Source organism: Ptychodera flava, chromosome 13 (genome assembly GCF_041260155.1).
Source record: "Ptychodera flava strain L36383 chromosome 13, AS_Pfla_20210202, whole genome shotgun sequence".
Taxonomy (NCBI): domain Eukaryota; kingdom Metazoa; phylum Hemichordata; class Enteropneusta; family Ptychoderidae; genus Ptychodera; species Ptychodera flava.
In genome coordinates, this window is record NC_091940.1 from 10,253,579 (window position 1) to 10,273,927 (window position 20,349).

Below are 20,349 nucleotides of genomic sequence, written 5' to 3' on the forward strand. Positions count from 1 at the left end.
AAAATAAACTGTATATTGATAATTAACACGATCGGAAATATTTTTGGTTGATTGCGTTACAATGAGAAGTGATAAATCTCAATATTTACATTTTCTTTGTTTGTTTTTTTTCACACAGAGTTTTTTTTATATTTGGACGACATTGGTGATTATTATTTTAAGTGAAATAAACAAATCGATACAAGTATGCAATCATCCAAAAGCATCTTAGTCAGTGGCGTAATCATTGACCATGCAAAGGTATAGTAATATACCTTTCAAAACATTTTACGTTATGTCAGCTTTTGTAAAGTGAAATGTTGCTTTCAGTTAAATGATGTGCAAATAATTGCATGGGACTCTTATCTCGCAAATATTGTACGTGACGACCCACGCCCTTTCATTATTTGGCGATTTTTTTCACTTTTTTGACACTTGAATTTTAAATTGACTGTGGCGTGTTACGTTCAAAGTCCTCTTCTACCCTCTGTGCACCAAAGTGACCCCCTAGCAAGTCTCGATTCCCATGATGCAATATGACTGTCTAAGAGGCTTTCCAGCACAGACCGAGGCAGACTTTAATACACACGATACGTAATAACATGCTCGTTGATGAATATGCCTTACTTTGGATTTACATTTCTGTATAATATTGGAAATACATAATTGATCACTGACACCTTGTTCCCTTTGTCGGCGCGGGATTTTCCGTTCGATATACCTTTATCAGAATTGTGCTGAGAACATTGCGAAAATTAGGTATTTAAATTTAACCTACTCAAAATGCGGTGAGGTTACTCCGTACGTTTTTTACCGTGTACTACTACATACTTGTTATTGTACCGCTGACTCTTTGTGTACATATATATAGTATATATTTACATATGTGAGAATATATATATATATATATATATATATATATATATATATATATATATATATATATATATATATAAAACACATATGCCGACTTGACATACATTATGAAATGTATATACCAATATATCTATACAATTGTGTCTCTATGTCTATGTTTGTGTTTCTGTGTGTGCCGATCTCTTTGACATAGAGAAGCACTGAATGTATATCATGCAATATAATACAACGCGTGCATGATTTTCGTTGCAGGCAGATTACATTTTTAATTGAAGAGTGTTGCGCATGCTTAGCTATGACCCGAAATAGTCACAATTAGAAATGGAGGTAAATGTTGGTTGTTGATTTACACTACACAATTTCGCAAAAAATAACCGCATATATCACTGATGTTATTTACGAACACAATACTTTTCGGCCCTCCTGAAATACGATGAAATAAATTGAATTAGTCTTTGATGCGATATCCTTTATCGAGGAAATTGACGCACGTCTTGTTGCGTGTCCTTGCTTGAAATCGATACGCAACGTCATCGTCGTTCCATTTTCAAATTGACGGAACAGAATTGTATGTCGACATTCTGCGCTAAAATTAACTTCGTCGGTGGACACGCAGGGTCGGTAGTGTTTGGCAGATGCGGGTACTGTGTATTGTCGCGACATTTTTTATGCGACTCCCGGACACCTGTTTACCTACTGGCAGTTACTCCAAATTAAGCTTTGCGGAAGAGTATGAGCTTAAACGTGCGTGACTCGAATGTCCATCGCAAGGCACAGAAAGCTGAAATGAGAGGTACAAATAAGCTAGGGGCACAATCACGATAAAAAAACCGGGAGGCTTTTGACGAAAGGTCCGGCAGTTTGATGCTTCTAGCCTAACCACCAGAAGTCATGTGCTATCAATGATATTAACTGTCGTGTGCGTGGGAAGTCCCGGCTAAACACACCCAATGGGTTATCTGTCAGTCCGGTAAGCGGTCGCAAAAAGCAGGCGATGTCGGACTCCTACCTCCGATATCAATAGTAATTTATTCCTCAGACGTGATGAGAAGGTAAGTGGAAAGAAAATGGATTCCTCAAATGCGATAGTTCAATACGAAAGCGACGATGTTTTTCGAATCGAGCACACAAATTTAGAGTCATATACGATCAGAGTCAGTTTAAAGTGTATCGTAGAGTTTACAGCGGGTATCTTTATCGCTGAACATTATCAAAGTGATACAGCCTGTGACGGGTAATCGTCTCATAGCAAGGTAATCGATCACGCACTTGGAGCCATTTTTGTGCTCATTTTCATTAGTATAAACATAAGGCGACAACATCGGTTGGCTATTGAAATGTTAGAGTGTCCGATGGCCCATCGCTGGCAGTCATAATCGTGTCAATATCTTGCAAAACGACATCAAAAAACAAAACAAGACATAAACATAAACAATACAACACGCAATTTGTTAAAGAGATTGGAGGGCTGTGTTGTAATTTTTTGGACAGCACAATTGCGCAGATGGCCCAAGAGACTCGGATAGGAGTCTGAATACACACAGAGTGGATCTGCATTGGCGCAAATGTTACTTTCGTTTGCGTTCCCGAGTGGTGTCCTATATATCATCGCATATTAAAAAATTGAATTCGGCTACTGTCATTTTCTCTGTGTAGTTAAATATTTATACCGAATAAGAGCGCGCAATACATATAACAACATAACGCTGTTGTTCCATAAGCTCCAACGGCCGGTAAACTAAGTTTGGAAAAAAGGGAAAGGCACCATGCCTCCGCTTTCGAGCACATCTTTCCATAGATATGGAACAAATACATCATTTTATTGCAAACAAGCTCAGAACAATAAAGAGAAACTGGACAAGAATGTCAATTTTGATGTTACTCCAATAATGAAAAATTAAGTCAATATTATGAGTTAAAATGGGACATAAATACGGTTTACTACACGGATATGCGTAAGCGCCGCAAAATTGGTGATATATGCGTGTCACGCCTGATCGAATGGAAAAAAACGACGGGTGTAAACATTTACCTCTACGTTCATATGTCATTCATTTTCTTGTTCTGTAAACACAAAATGTGTAGATAAAGCAGTAAATGCAAAGAGTCGAATAGTTTGGATGACACAGACTTGGGAAGACAGGGGTTTAGGGAGCATTCGTTATTTACGGGGAGGGGGGGGGTTGGTGGAAATCAGGGGGGGTTGACTTTTACAAAACCGCTTTTTAGGGGGGGTCAAATTTTACAATCAATGATTAAAGGGGGGTCAAATTTTACAAAGGTTTGTATTGATTATGGAGAACAAAATTGACTTTGGAATTTCACCGAAATGTTGCTTGTGTAACCGATGTTTCGAGACGGCAGAATAATAACCGACCGAAGCTCAGCCAATTTATTTCTCTAGCAGGGCCAACAAGTCCGAGACTGGCGTTAACCTCTCTAGAGCAGCAACAAAGCATGTAGTCCTGAGTACAGGTCTGTGTGTTCCTGGCGTATACGGCCTCCACCACAGCCCTGCAACGGTCTGTGGAGATAACTGGGGTCTCTGCAGCGAGATTCAAATGGGGATCTCCATGGGTAAACAACTTGTAGAGTATGTTATGTTTCAGAAAATGAGTGGTTTTGGACGTTAGGAGAAGTCAATCGCATCTTTTCTGGATTGTTTAGGAGGTAAAGGTAGGCAGGGAAAGGATTTTGCCCCAATAGAGCAGAATTTCGGCCAAAAAGACCCTTTAGTCTTCATTGCGGTCCAGATCCAGGCCGCAGAGACCTCAAGTCTGTTCAAAGACCATTGCAGGGCTTTGGTAGAGGCCATATAATGCTGGGAACACACGTGCACACACCTGTACGCAGGGCTACACAGCATGGGGCATGAAATGAGGAACCAACACACAGTCATAATGTAACAAACAACTTCTGTATATTACTATATTGTGTCAAATATCAGGGTCTACATATAAAATAGTAAAACCGTACTTCAAAACTATAAATATTACTCCATGGTAACAGTAACCGTACTGATCGACCTCCCGACGGCAGGAGTCACACTTTCAGAACAAAAACTCTGTTCAAACCCTTTCTAAATGCTTAACAATTAAATTTCTATGGAAAACTTAACGTTACCGCAGAGGTACCTCAGACTTGACCACGCGGCTGGGAAACACAAATAGTTCACACGCGACTTTAACTATGTTCGATGATGAGCACAATTGTAAGTCCCGTGTAATGTCTGCACATGAAAGTCGGCGACAACACACGCAATTCACTGCTAAGCAGCGTCCAGTTCAGCTACCACGGGAGCAGCCATCTTAGAAGTTAGATCTTTGTTTACACTTCCGGTCGGACATGCCGAACTAATCTGAAGTCTTCCTCTGCTAACTCCGCGCATCGACAAAAGTTCAGTGGAACGATCATAAATAATGTTATCATGACAATCTCAGACATCTGACTGAACTCATAAACGGAATAAAGTTCACGGTTAACACACAATTTGCTGCAGAAAGATCAGCTTTCAACTTGTGGTGATATTATCATCTTAGCGTGCAGTGCGTATATTGCAAATATACGGCACGGCTTTCACTTGTGTGAGCAATGTTCGTTCCATCGACTAAAGTAGAGGATGGCGTAGGGTTTAAATAAACAGTCCGATCCGCATAAAATTCGATCTCTGCCACTCACCGGTTTCTTTACATATCTGCTGACTTGAGTAAGACTCAAAATAGAGAAATATCTGACTTAAAAAAGCACACGCTGACACTCAAACATTCCAGTGCCAGTGCAGCATGCAACGTAAAACACTCTCTGAAAAGTTCCCGTCTTGGACTCCCTAGGTATACAGTGATAACACACAAGAACTCCCGGGCAAAATAGAAAATACACAGGTCCTCCATACATAATCTATGAGAAGCTATGAATAATTTCTTTTAAATACAAAATTAGCTAAATCTGTGTATTTATAGACTCTTGATTATTGATATTAATTTACTTGATAAGACTAGGGTAGTTACCAGTGCATGTGTGGGCAAGAAATTTGATTTTGGAATTTCACCGAATTGTTAATTCACTATCTTGTCAGAGGAAACTATGAATATTTTTTTTCCAATATAAAACTAGTTAAATCTGTCTATTTATCTACGCTTGATTATTGATATTAATTTACTTGATTAGACTAGGGTGGTAACAAGTGGATGTTTGTGCAAGAAATTTGATTTTGGAATGTCACCGAAATGTTGATTCACTATCTTGTCTATATGGAAACTATGAATAATTTTTTTCCAATATAAAACTAGGCAAATCTGTATATTTATCAACTCTTGATTATTGATATTAGTGTACTTGATTAGACTAGAGCGATTACAAGTTCATGTGTGTGCAAAAAATGTGATTTTGGCATTTCACCAAAAATGTTGATTCTCTAGTATGTGAGGAAACTTTTTCAGCCCGGGGCCACAGGGTGCAAAGGGTTAATGAATCAAATCTGATGAAATTTTTTTTTCATGGGGGGGGGGGGGTCACATTTTACAATTGATGAATTGAGGGGGGGTCAAATTTTAGAAATTTGATTTGGAGGGGGGGTCGCTTTTTACGTTTCATTTGTCGCTCAAATTCCACCAACCCCCCCCCTCCCCGTAAATAACGAATGCTCCCTTACTGTCGTGGGTGTGGGGAACTTAGTACATGTACCACGTTACCCGATGTGTAGTGGGATCCCGCAAGGGGTCCTTGACACGTGATCTCGCAAGGGGTCGGCGGTCCGCCTTCCAGGCCATTGGAAGAGCTGAATGACTCAGCAAGCCAATCGCATTTCAACAGATAAAGGATAGTGAATAAGACTAGACAGGCAGCGGCAAGCCAACTGTTCGTCCGTATATATGGCAAAGGTATATGCATAAGCAATGGAAGTGAAACGGTTACTCAGTCTCACAACTGGTGCCACATTTAGTAATGATACTGTCGAGTACTTTAAGTCAGCTTGGGTCAGCTGTGTAATAGATGATCCAAATGGGGTGTCAGTCAACAAAGTGGCGGATGAATACTGTATCTCCCAGCTGTTACTTAAAAACCATTAAATCAAAATTCACGTCCTGCTTTTTTCATACAATGTGGTTCGTGTCAGCTGTATTTAACACATGGTGTAAAATAGTTCTTACTACGCTATGAAAGGGAAAACGGTCCTGCGATGCAACTTAATATTACAGATTCTCCGTTCAGTTTTAATTATCAAGTCTCTTTACTCATGTTGCTTGCCTGAGTCGAAACTAAAGTCCGTGCAATTATGCTTAACCGTGTTAGTCTCCTGTGATATATTTACACAATATTCATGACTGCTTATAATTCATTGTCCGATGAGACCCTAGATGACCCTAAGCGCATCTCGTGACTTGTTTATAGCCTTCTCATTACAGATGCTTAGCGAAAAAGTATAGCCGATCAAAGCACGTAATTTTGACTCGTGATAAACATTCATAGTTGTGAAATGTACTACTACAGGGTTAAATATTTACACCTCAAATTGTCACGTAAAAGTACACACAAACCTAAATACATCGAGTTAAATATTTCTCTTAACAGTATCTTGAGAAGGACTGGCGGAAGGATACACGCCATGCTATTGCATAATCGGAATCTTTCAGGGAAATCTGATATCAATTGCGTCTTTGATACAATTTGCATAATTAATACATTATCCTGAAAAGGGATGGTATTTCATGAGGTGCTGTCCTGGAGCGAACGAGGCGTTGCTCTGTATTAACTGGGATTTAAGAGCAATATCTAATACCGTTGTCATAAATTTGTACAGATCAACATTGAAGTCGTATTTGTCATATAGTCGATGCAGTCGATAGAGGGCTTGGCACAGAATCTCATACAACACTTACACCAAATTGGAAACTCGCCTCTATCCAAATCTCCCTGTTTCTCTGAGTCCATATGTTTGTCTGACTGCCTGTCTGTCTACCTATGTCTCATTACGATTTCAATTTTTGACAGAAAAACATGAACTTCGTTTGCTTTTGACTTGCCTTTGCAATTCGTATCACTAAGACAATTTGTGTAGCCTACAAGTTAATAATTTTCTATTAAATCACCCATCAGTCATAAAAGATACCGAGTGTTTGCATAAATTGAAGGTAAATGGCCAATGACTTTCAAAACTGTGACTTGTCGATTATTTCGTTCAGGTATTCGGCAAACGTCGTCCATGGTACCAGACACGAACAATGACTTCGGCGCTACCCGAATCATGACCCTCAGAATTGCAAATACTCGGTTGAAATAATTGCTTTTGAAGGACATCTTTGTTTCTGCAAGAAGTTAACATAATGCTTGTCTAGTCATCACTAATTATGCATATAAGACGAACAGTTAAAATTGAATGTAATACTACCGCCGTGGAGTCATTGCCATATCTCTCGTTACGTCGATAATTGTTGTTGAAAGGCCAATCTTTTCTCACAAAATGGTAGCTGCACATTAATTATCGACAGTGTTGTACTGATAACACAGAAATACTTTTGACATTTCATTGTTGATCACCACATCTGCAGGTAGCCTATTTGTGGCTAATTTTAACATATTAATGATTTCAGCATCTGAGTATTATTTGCATAGCACACGCCAGTGCACGGAGTGTACACTGTATTGTCATACCACCGAAAATCCAACTTTTCTTTCTACTGTGGGCGTTGTCTTTGGTTACCTAGAAAAGCGTGTCAAATTTAATTTAAAGTTGACGCAACGTAATTTTCGTGACAAGTGCATGTTCGTTTTTGCACAATCGTGTACCGTCAGGTTGCTTAAAGTTCAACAGACTCAGCAGTCGCACTGGTTGATCTAAACAAATGACACCCCTGGCAGCCACTTAATTGCGTCGCAAGCTCCTAAAAATATAAAGGTATTGTCCTACCAAATTATGATAATTTTAGATGGCCCGTCTTATTTTCAATAGACATTGACACAAGGTTGCATATAGCTTTGTCACAATCCTACCAATACTTCTCCTTTAAGATTCTTTATTATAAAAAGCGTCAAAACAGAATTGTTTTACAGGTCAAATATTTCTGCTTTCTCTGTTCTGTTGGCAATATTACAGTCACAGTTTTCTCACATTCCTACAAGTAAGTCAATGGAACGGAATCTGCCATTATCTTAAAAGTATTCATTCTCCCCAAACTCTATGTTATTTAGGAGAGTCATGTCTCTCCATGTGGCCTACTGATTCAAACCATTAACCTCCCAAATATTACTTACATGCGTATCATGAACTGGAAATATCACAATCCATCAACATGCGAAGCTGCAAAGCCTTTCACCATATGGTTTGGCCCAAGTCCATTGTTATCAGTGGCGTTCGTGAACTTGTATTTAGGGAGTTGGGGTGAGGTGAGGTGAGCTGGAAGGCGGAGTCGTATATTCATTATGCAAAATGTAACCCGTGCTTCCAACAATGCGGCTTTCGCCGGCTTTTTTGGTCGTAAAGTCAAACCTATGCACATAATCGCGACGTGTTATCGTCAGTATGTTACTTATCCAATCATGACATATTTTCAAAAGTGGTCATGATAGAGTGGTGATTTTTGTCATTTTTTGCGTTGTCGGTGGTCAATCCAAGCAAGAGACAAACCGTTGGTTATTAGAAAATCATCGTCAATCAATGATTATACAAACTAGAGTCCCAATTAATGTTATAGAGTATCTAGCGATAGCAGTCATAACGGTTTCTCCTGAGACATAGACACCTTTACTTGGGACACTTTGCAAGCTCAAAAGTGTGTCACAGAGTGCACTCCAATTCCATTGGTATGAGGCTATATAGTAAGTCGTAAATATCGGTCGAATTTATTTCGATAGCGTTATACTCTTCTCACAAAGGTTTACAAAACTAAAGACTGTTCTATCGATTATGATTCAATGGTAAAGTTTCACTAGCCATGAACTATCTCCTCCCTCCCTTAGGAGTTTGGTAATCTTTCATTGTAGTTGACTCAATAAAATGACAACACAAATATTTACATATTATTCCCTGATAGTTTTCTTCGTTCAGTGAAGCAAAATACGAGAGATGTAATGACCCAGTGACCCCGAGTCGAAGACAATCGGTGACAAGGTCAAAACGTCTCACTAGTATTTCCAAGCTGAAGAAAGATAAATACCAGAGAATATATGCTTATCACATGCACAAACCAATAAGTCATTTATTTTTGGCAAACTAAATGTTTGAAATTCTTTGAACGATTCGGTGTTTAAACGTTTGAACAACCTTTGGAACAAATCCATACGCCGTGGGCAAGTTATCAATCGTTTTCACTCAAGGTGAGAGAGGAACGTCATTCATGTGCGCGTTCGGGGCAAATATCGGACAATCGCTCGGCCTATACGCGTATCTCCGGCGAACTTGCACACACTCATAGGGCCAAGAAATTTACCTCGGACTAAGATGTGCCGTTTTCTAACAACAGAAATCAGCTGAATCTCAACCGAATCGGCACGTAATGTAACACCAGTCAAGTCGGTCACGCCCGACTCTCGTCGTAATTCTTTCGGAATATACGGGGCGTTTAACATCCTGTTGTTTTCATTGTTCGGATGATTGTCCTGGTAGTTTATGAAAATATCGATCGCACTGTTATTCGCTGGTCTGCAGTGCTTCCTTCTTATTTAACAGAATCATTATAACGACATTGAATTATTTAGAATGATTGTAACAACTTAGCTCGGTTATTGAACCAATCTTTTTAAGGATGGGGATTTGGCCTACCTGTTTTGACGGCGATGTCTTCGATAAGTGACTGGGCACCGTACGTTTTGAGTTCGAATCCGATCGAGAATCTAGTTGAATTTTAAGTTTTGTCGAAAATTAGTGTTTCCTCTCAAAATTTTGTTATCAGCCGTTTTGAACTTAAAATTCAAAGTGAAGACAATTTGCTTTTCTAATTCCAAGATTTGACGCCCCGATTTTTATTATTGGTTTGGTTTTTGGAAACAACCTCCAATGAGGAATTGGCGGCTGGGTTTTCACTGAATTAGTAACATGTTTGTATTACACATTCGCTCACGGGAGCACTTTGTTCCCAATCTCGCCTGCTTGTCTTTCTGTTGCTGAGTAAAATTATGGCCATAAAATATTCATAACGACCTTATTACCGAGTCAGCCGTTCTGTTTGCAGTCTATCTAAATTCATAATTTTGTCGATGAATAAATACGATGAGCAAATTAATCATTATAGCAAAAAACCCTTCTATACGTGTTAAACCTAATACTTCATTTTACCTCCAAATATTAACTTGACACGATCAAATGTACAGTGTAAAGTAATGTGGGCGTGATATTATCTTTAGCTCTTATCTCACTCAGGCAATGAGTTTTCGTTCCTTTGGGAGATTTAAAGCACATATGTACTTATAGAAGTAAGACAATCAATTTACACAGTTTGCAATATTTGCCTTTGATTTTCAATTTTGCCATGATTAGGGTAGTACGAGTCTTGAAAGTCAAAGACTTAAACTTTTGCCAATACTTTCCTCAGTGAAACTTTCAACCATTCTCTTAACAAATCAAAGAATAAAAATCAGGGGTCACCATGCAAAGTTGTTAATACTAGAGAAACAAATTATTTAAAATTTACCAATACTTGAAAATCAAAATGGCCGCCATCTTTGTGTGCATGGGCCCCGGGGAAATATAATTTTCCATTTTCGAAAAACTAAGATGGTGAAATTTTTTCGGACTTCAAAAGTTTTAAAACGAGTCCTCATAAGTGGTAGATCAGAAAACAGTTGTAAAAAATTGAGAGTCCTAATATCTGTCCCCGAGGTGCGTTTTATTATAAATGAAAAGCTGCTGCGTGTTATTTATACATAGGGCTCTAGCTGAGACTTCTTTGCTCGGTTACCGTCACGGAATCACGGTAACAAGCAAGCCCCATTCTGTCTATAATCAGTCTAATAAGTACATTATGGTAGAATGCGCCTCGGGGACAGATATTCGGACTCTCAAACTTTTACCATTCTTGTCTGATCTATCACTTGTATGGTGGTTCATTTTAAAGCTCTTGGCGTAAGAAAACTGTTCACAGTCTTAGTTTTTTGAAAATAGAAAATTGTACTTTGCTCCACAGAGTTAACGATATCGGTGAATCGTGGGTAATGTGTTTCTCTAGTAACATAATTTGCACGGTGACCCCCGAGTTTTATTCTTTATTTTTTAGAGAGAATGGTTGAAATATTCCTTGAGGAAGGTTTGAGTAAAAGTTTGTCTTTCACGTTCGAGGCGCATAAAACCTTAAAGGGATGTTTTTCGTACATAGGCGCGTGCAGTGTGGCCCTTTCGAAGTGTAACGTTGACTGTAGAAGTGCGTACACATGTTACTGGTCATGTCTACGTGATATAGAATTCACGCCGACAAACCTCATTGGGGCGTTAGTATACGCGTTCGTTACCCAACAACAACGTTTAGGGTAGTCGACTCAAAAATTCTACCATCAAATATGTAATTTTAGCCCTGGAAACAGGCCGCATATACAGGGTGTATTAGTGAAAGGACAATCATTATAGTTGTAATGTGTGATAATGGTTTTGTAATTTTTTGTTCCAAGAAATGACATAACACATTTATTGTCTTGAAGTTTAATGCAAGGCACTTCAATATGATATTAGCAGTACAACAAGATAAAAGTACTGTATTTTAAAAACTGAAAAACAATAAATAGTATAAAATACATCAACCTTTACAACCGATGGTATTTAACATCCTGCTCTTTAGTTCTGAAGCCAACTAATCCGGAATCTGTTGGCTTGAGATTGGCACACCGTTTTGTTGACAGTTTACTCGGAGAGCGGAACAATACTGTCCCATGCTTTTTGTTACTACACGATTGTTCATGACATATTACAAGCTAACTCTGCCGACACTTTTTGATTCATCAATCATTTTCTGACCCATGATTCAGACAAGACAGGTCAGTGACCGGTCACTCAATTGGCTTTCGTTTGGTGTGAGAGCTGCCGTTATGCATGAGAATGACGCGCAGAAGTACTGCTTTGGCTAGGACACTTGTTTCCAAGACAACTGCTCCGCTATCATAGCTCTGCCATCCCCTAATACCCTGCACCAGTAGGAATTAGGCTGCATTCACAAATAACGGCTGGGTGGAGGGGGCAGGAGGAATCGCGATTGAAATCTTATTTTTTTCAGATCCCCTCTCAGTACCCTAAAAATTTTGGCGTCCCTCTCCGTCTATATGATCAAAATTGTTCAAGCTCCCCCAAAATTATAATAAAGCCGCATAAGATAAGCCTTATGAGGGATGCAAACAAAGAAAAAATAAGCATGTATTGGGCAATTCTACTCGCACATATTCTACACTACCTGTTATTAGCAGTTAATAGAGCTATATTCTAAGGCAAGTTCTTAAATTGATTCATTTTTAAAGGCATCAGTAGAATTTTGGGATTTATCAGTCTAAGCTGACTTGAGTTAATCCAACTCCTGCAAGGTCAATGGCACCTGCTAAGTGAAGAGCACCTAAAATGACGATCATGAGAGATTATGTAAATTGTGAATTCCTGGGAAAAACCGAGCAAAGTGACCTACCACAAATATTGTTGCCAAAGTACGAGACATTTATGACTTAGATGCTGTTCAACATTGTCAATACTGGAAGGTTAAAATATTCAATAAAATAAACTTTTTAGTCTTTTGCGTGTAATAACGGCAAATTTGATAGAAAATAAATAATTCCATTCAGTCATACATTTTTTTTCATTTAATTAAAGTCTTTACTGCTCAAAGTTTTAGTTTTGTGTTATTTTACGATGAGAATGAGAAAATTTAGAAATTCAAGCTTCATGTGTCCCAATTTTTTCTTTAATATTTGATTATTCTCAAATGCTAGAATTCAAAAATCCCTGTATAACTTTCACGTTTTCTTGTCTTTCATATCATGTGTTGCTCTCTGGTCTGATCTTATGGAGAAGTACATTTTACTGTAATTTAACCAAAACTCTTCTTCAACTACATCAGAGTCAGGGCTATCTTTGTCACTGCAGATATGCAGTGACAGTGACACTCTAATACGAATGCAGAAGCTGTATTACATGTAACTTTATTCAGTTTGTACAACCGTGTTCTTGTTTTACTCCTTTCAGCTTATTGAACTGTCCAATATTCAGCTTGCCAACACAGCTTGTTACCGTATGTGTACTTTGCATTTGTATCATTGACAAATGACTTTCAGTCTGGACTGTCATTCTATTATCGTACCATCCAATATTTATATTTACAGGCTTTGTCTAAAAAACGAGTATTGTGTGTTTCAGCATGCTGTAGGGAGACAGCATGAAAGTGTATTTGATATATTGCATAGAAATATTGAAAAAATTATCAACAGTTGCAGCTCCTGCCCCATTACTACGCCCACTTGTTCAGATTTTGTTGAAAACCATACATGTTTATATTTTTTCGAGATAAAAGTCATGAAATGTGACAAAATGGTAAGATTTTGTTTAATTATTACTAACATTAGAACGATTAGATATCATTAAAATGTTATTCATTTTTCCTTGAATTAACTGACAAACCTTGGAATTGGAAAATGTAAAGGTAAAAGGGAACAAAAAGTTTTTAAAGTCCCCCTATAGGCAGTGCAAAACTTTAAAGCCCCCTCCACTACCCCAAGATTTTCTTATCCCCCCTGAATTCCTCCAGCCCCCTCACCATTTTTTGTGAACGCAGCCTTACATGTATAACGCGATTTTCTTTTCAATTGACATTCCTCTTGTTGTATTTTTTTATTGTTTTGTTACTATACTCGTTATTTACAGTTGAACTTTCAAGTTTAGCCAAGTATTTATCAGTGCGACTTAAAACTTTCCTGTAGGATACGAGTAATTCTCCGGTGATTCTAGTCAGTCTTGGCTTGCCGGTAAGTTAACAAAACAAGAAATTACCCCTTCAATGGAAAGGAAGTATCGCAGCTTGCAAACAATTGAAAGCAGCAGATTATAGTCCGTCCACTATGCATCAAGCTCACTTTAAGTCGGAGAAGTGTTAAACTGTATCGGGCAAGAACACTGTGTAAAATAAATCCGTAAAATAAAATAAAACTAAAGCTAAAGTAAACTCGTAGGTTCTGAGATGGTAGAACAGTCGATTTCGCATTAACAACGCCTACATATTAAGAATTTGACGCCATTTCGTTAGACTTATCACATAAATCAAGATCTCTACCGATATATGAAAAATGAGCGATCACGTGACCACGAAGCCTCTCTAGATTGAGGACTCGATTCGGATTTCAGTCCACGCTAGAATCCATGCATTGGTCACTTTGGCCGGAGTACACCAGGTATGCTTTTTTGTCTTTTCTTTAGAGTTGTGGCGCTCTAAACAATTCAAGTCGTCTACGATGGACTGGGCAGGGGAATGTGTATAGTGAAGGCCGGGTCAGTTGTCTTTTAGGTTTCCCTTGACTTATGAGCATCGCTCGGCTCACTTCGAAAAATTTCAGGAACAAAATGTTGTGGCGGTCATTGCCGAATCACTTTACTGGACAAGCCACGTAATCACTCACATCTTTGCAACAGTCAATCAATGACATACAGTCCAACTATCGACAGTGAAAATACACTTATTGCATTATTAATGTTGTCTTATCGCCTAACAACCTTCATATTCCAACGCTGTTAATTGCTGTAGCATGTTGCATCTACATATTATCCACTTCTCGTTTCATGTTTTTGGTGTACATTTTTTCGGACACGCACTATTGCACTGAAAACGGCACAGGCCTTTCACTTTATAAACAGGTTCAGAACATGAAAACGAATCCGAGAATTAGCCAGAGTCTCAGCAATTGTCAAAGGACACAAATCGAAGCAGTTGCAAGTATTGTTGTTAGCACACGACACACCCAAAAAATCCGAAACATTTTGTTCGTCATTTTCGTTGTTTTGTCTCCATGTAACTTCACCTGCTGGGGAAATGGAGGGAGGGGGGGAGGGGGCAAGAAAAAAGTTTGGAAATTATGATGTCTCACATTTAAACCTATTTAAATCCATTGCATGTCACTAGTTCAGTTCATGAATTATTTAATTGTTATTAAGTCAGTCTAAAATATTGATAGATAAAGCTTCATTCGGCATTCAAAGCATTGAGAGGCTGTGTACTTAGCATCGCCAGATTGTCATCTTGTGGGCGAAATACACTAAAAAGAAGTGTTTATTTTTCGCGTTTTTCGAACTATTTGACAGATAAGGCTTTTCAACCAATCGTCTCGCTTTCGCGCTTCTCGCCACAGAAAAACCTGAACGCAATTGCTGCTGGTAGAGCCAGGCCTATTTACACACACCCAGGGCCCGATGCATCAGTTCTCCTTCACGATAATGACAAAGTCGACTCCGACGGAAAGCAACAGCTCATCATCGCCCACGATGGACACGATACGAGACGCCAACGGCAAGACCATTCCCGAGGACCTCCTCACCGACTCTCTGGACTCCCCCGTGGATGAATTCAAAGGAAAAGAGGAGAAATCGCACAAGGATATTATAGGGGACTTTGCGAAAAAGACTAGCTGCCATTGCTTGCCAAGAATCATAGGCGCGAAGTCGACGAGGAGCAGACTTTTCTGGTCGATTTTGTTCTGTACGGCCATCATCTTGTTTGTGTTTCAGTCGGCTAAACTCATATCCCTATACGCTTCATTCGAACTAGCTGTGACCATTGATGACGGGAACACAGCGAACATATCGTTTCCGGCAGTTACCGTGTGCAATACTAACAAACTACGACTGTCGAAAATTGAGGCGAGCGAATTTTCTGAGTTGGCCAAGACAGATCCTGATCACCCCGAGACAATTCACAAGGCAATGTCTTATCAAGGTAAGTAAAGTCATCACAACTTTTTGTAGTTGGTTTCATTCACACGTAGCTTTAAGTTACGGAACAGGTAACAAATTAAACTGACCAATTTTATTGAGGATAAGAAATGATAACTGTGATTTAAGGTAGCATGCGCCTCGAAAGTGAAAGACTTAAACTCTTGCTCAAATTTTCCTCAATGAAACTTTCACCGTTCACTTTCAAAACCACGAATAAAAATCGGGGGTCACCCTGCAAATGTTGGTGCTAGAGAAACAAATTACCCTAGATTTACCGATATTTGAAATTCAAAATGGCCGCCATCCCTATGTTAATTCAATGGAGAAAAAATAAGTTTTCGATTTTCAAAAACTAAGACGTTGGAAGTTTTTCTTATTCAAAAGGGCTTCAAAATCAGTTAGCCCTTACAAGTGGTAGATCAGAAAAGAATGGGAATAGTTTTAGAGTCCAAAGATCTAGGCGCATCTACCTTAAGTAAGTCACGCCATTCAATTTCAAAGCAGGCTAACCCTGAAATATTACACACACACAGATACATGAATACTTATCGCAGTTCGCCGTTTGGACAGCTTTGAAATTGCTGCTATGATCAGCAACTCCGAGTTTAACCAAGACTGGCTACTGTAACATAGACAGAAAAACACCATTTAAAAACTCCCTAGAACACTCCTTCACAGCAGGGCATTCACTTTTGAGGGGCATACTACCTTTAATAGAAATTTTAAATCATCAAGGAATCATAATGCGGCAATATTAAATATTAGGAAACCGAAAACAGTGAACAATTTCACCGGCTTTGTTCCGGAAAAATAATTATGCAACTGTAAAGGAGTGATTTTTATGGCAGCTTCCGGTCTCCGGTCCGCGGCCTTACGTCACTGATGACTGTATCGATTTCAAGTAGGCCTATATTTTAAAACGTCAAGCATCCTTAACGGTGAGCTAGTGGAATATCTGTTGCAAGTATTGTAATATGCAAAATGAAAGTTCATTTAATACCAGTAATTTTATTTTCCACTTTAACCTTCCTAAAATACTTCAACGAAGTCAAGTTACAGCAAACACTTTCCGCCGTATCTTCAATTGGCTTTGTGATAATTTCTGCTTTGTCGACCCTTTTGCTCCCTCCCTCCGAGCATGCGCATGGAACCGCTCACTTTTCCAGGGAAACAGCGTTCAAGCAGGCGGCAAACCCTGATAACAAACCCTATCTCACGGCTGTTCTTTGCATAATTTCACTTGCATTTGTACATTGTTATCTCTTCCTTATTTTGTAAAAAAAATCGACTTAATAAATTTACAAAAACAAAAAACAAAAACAAAACAAAACAAAACAAAAAACAGAGTAAAAGTCCCCATTTATAGTTAAGTACAGCGAAACTATCAGAACCCTTTAGCATTGCAGAATAACACAAACTTATGAAGAGACACCCCTTAGTATTTCAACGGGATATGAATTCTCTAATTTTGCCTCATGATAAGGACTGAACTCGGTAACCTCGCGAGATAAAATTTAATATCAATAATGCATTCAGCAAGATACGTCATTAAATGCTAATCGTTTTTTTTAAATTTGTGATAAGTTATTATGTTATGTAAACGACCAATAAATATTTGTATAGTTTCGATGCCCTGTATAAGGAGTCCGATTTCTAATTAGCGACGTAGGCTGAGAATGAGTTGATGCGTCGTACGGAGTGATCGATATCAGCAGTACATGCATATCTCGATGAGGATCTACGGCCTTTATCTTATCTTTACTATTCGTCGCGAGTCCTTAATGAAAATACTATCGAAATATCTCTTTCATTCCAAACGCGAATCCCCCCTGTACTATTGTCTCTTATATTTACGGAAATCATAGACTACTAGACCTGTGTCCATATCAAGCAAGCACAATAAAACTAGCAAAAGTGGAGACCAGTGGAGATACATTTAGTATTGTATGAATCACCGGTCACCTAGGGAGTCGTTAAGTATAGAGATAACGGGGGAGAGAGAACATAGCCAGAGGCCCCCGGAAACTGCTTTAAATTTATGTGACAACTAATCTTTAATCGTGTCAAAAATTCAGTGGGTTACTGTATAAGACTTACACTGTGTATGAGACTCAGTCTAGGGTTTAGTATATGGAAGGGGAGAGAACTAGACTGTTGATACATGTTTTTATTGGAAAAAACACAGATTGAAAGGGAGAACAGAGCAATCTTATGTACATCACAATGGTCGTTCGTACGACACCTCATGCTGAAACAGGAACATTTCGATCACACAAACAAACTAGCTAAACAATATTGAAACCTGTCATATCAAAAATTTGGATTATAGATGAAACTATTTAAATATTTCCTAAATTGAAAATTGCTTGAACATTACCTCGGAGCATCAGGAGTTATTAACTGTAGCGTATTAATTTATGCAAATGATTTACAATAACATAACAATGATCCTCTGAATAATGCAATTATGGAAATAAGCTTAATCACTACTGTCAATTGAACTTTTGATCTCAACGCGCTAGATTTTAGTCACTGAAATTTTCGGTTGCAGCACGACAACCTACGTCAGCAGAATAACCCGATCTCAATGTCGTGACCTTTTGGACACGTGACATCATAATCAGGTCATAGACTTTTTTAATTTATACCTTTCACTGTCTCTATTACGAAATGGCTGGTTAACACGGATATATATCGCCTACTTGAGAGGTATCGGGGATCTCTATCAGGAATTTGTACATTTTCCAAATCCAAACGTGGTCCGGTGCAATGTGTATACGTTGGGAAACCTCAGATGTCTTTGAACCGGGACGTCGGTGTTCAAAAAATCCGGTTTTTAGAGATCTCTCCGTTTCACCGATGTAAAATAGTGTGCAGGGGTCCTTATCGGTCTGATCCTGACACAGGCAGGACCAGTGATGTTTTTCTTGACAGTTTTGTCCTTGGATGCAACCAGTTTCTGGCGTAGTGTTTGAGTAGGTTTGAAATTAACCATTGTGCCGTAAGAGTTGAATGTCCGTTTCCGGGCCTCAGAAATACCCTTCACATACGGCAGGCAAATTCTTTGCGTGTTCTTGAAATGGTCTCTTTCGGTTTACTGAACCATTTGAACGTCCATGGTCGATACCCACATTTCGCGAAAGTCAGCGTGATTTGTTGGTTTTTTCTACACAATCAGTCGCATCGGTAATAACGGACTCCGCCCGATGGAAGAGGGTTTGTATCACTCCGAGTTTATGTTGTAACGGGTGATTAGACGTGAAATTCAAATAACGATCTGTATGCGTAGGTTTGCGTTAGATTTTGAGATCTATGGAGCCGTCTTCTTGGATTGTTCTTCTTGGACTATTCTGCTGACGTAGGTTGTAGTGCTGCGACCGAAAATTTCAGGGACTAATAAAATCCAGCGTGTTGAGGTCAAAATTGACATTGACATTAAGCAACCAGCGCAGATGAATTTCCACGCAAAAAAGCTGAATCATCTATTTTCTCCTGAAGACATTCGTATGGATAAATACTTGAATACATATAGCTTAATATTTGCTTTGGCCCGGGTTAATTTTATTCATATAATAATAATAATAATAATAATAATAATAATAATAATAATAATAATTTATTTTTCTAAAGCGATTTCCATCAATAAAATATCAAACCTTTTTACAATAAAATACAAGATGAAAATACAATAATAATAAAAGTACCATAAAAATGCTCAGGATATAATAATAATAATAATAATAATAATAATAATAATAATAATAATAATGATTAAAAGATTTACAGAGCGCCATATTTCCTTAAAAGTTCATAGGCGCTTTACATGACAATAGAAATCATGATAAAATACCCGCGAAAATGTAGTCAAAAATACGTATACAAAATTTCAAACGCTAAACTCAGATATTGTAAGCCACTTTAAAAAGATGAGTCTTCAGTTTTCTCTGAAAAGTCACCAGTTTATCACATTGTCTAATATCTAGGGGAAGCTGATTCCATAACAAGGGTGCAGCATTTGCAAAGCCACGTTTACCATAGGACAACTCACAGGGTCTAACTTCAAGAAGTAATTTGGATTTTGAGCGGAGATTTCGTGTTGGTTTGTATAGATGAAGTAACTCACAAAGATATGGAGTGGCCTGTCCATTTATCGCTTTATATGTAATAAGTAGTATCTTGTATTTAATCCGCTAAGATATTGGAAGCCAATGGAGATTCTGTAAAATTCCTGTCATATGATCGTGTTTTCAAGTTTTAGAGATCAAGCGAGCAGCAGTATTTTGTACTCGTTGAAGTCTTCTGACACTATTAATGCGAATGCCATACAGTAAACTGTTCCAATAGTCAAGCCTCGATGTTGCAAATGCATGGACCAATAGCTTGACTGTATCCTCAGTGAGATATTTCCTTATTTTGCTAATGTTTCTTATGTGAAAATACGCTGATTTGCAGACTTGTATCACATGATTCTCCATGTTCATTCGCATATCAAGTATAGTACCAAGGTTCCTTGCTTCTTGTCAATTTATTTTGACCATTTTGAATACACTTCACGATCTCGAGCTGAGGTGAGACGTCACATGACATCCCGCCGAAAAGTAAAGAGAGCTTAC

General features: G+C 38.4%; 1 protein-coding gene across 4 annotated transcripts in view; it reads left to right on the top strand.

Annotated features, from left to right (window-relative positions):
* The first annotated feature begins 1,456 nt into the window (after positions 1-1,456).
* Positions 1,457-20,349, top strand: part of LOC139147368 (acid-sensing ion channel 1-like) — a 41,600-nt gene continuing 22,707 nt past the window's right edge. The window contains exons 1-2 of one of the 4 annotated variants that reach the window (XM_070718436.1): positions 1,457-1,907; positions 15,154-15,737. The gene's annotated coding sequence lies outside the window, so the exon portion shown is untranslated. Of the gene's footprint in view, positions 1,908-14,128; positions 14,203-15,106; positions 15,738-20,349 lie in introns of those variants that run through there. The other 3 variants (XM_070718437.1, XM_070718438.1, XM_070718439.1) reach the window with 3 other exon arrangements.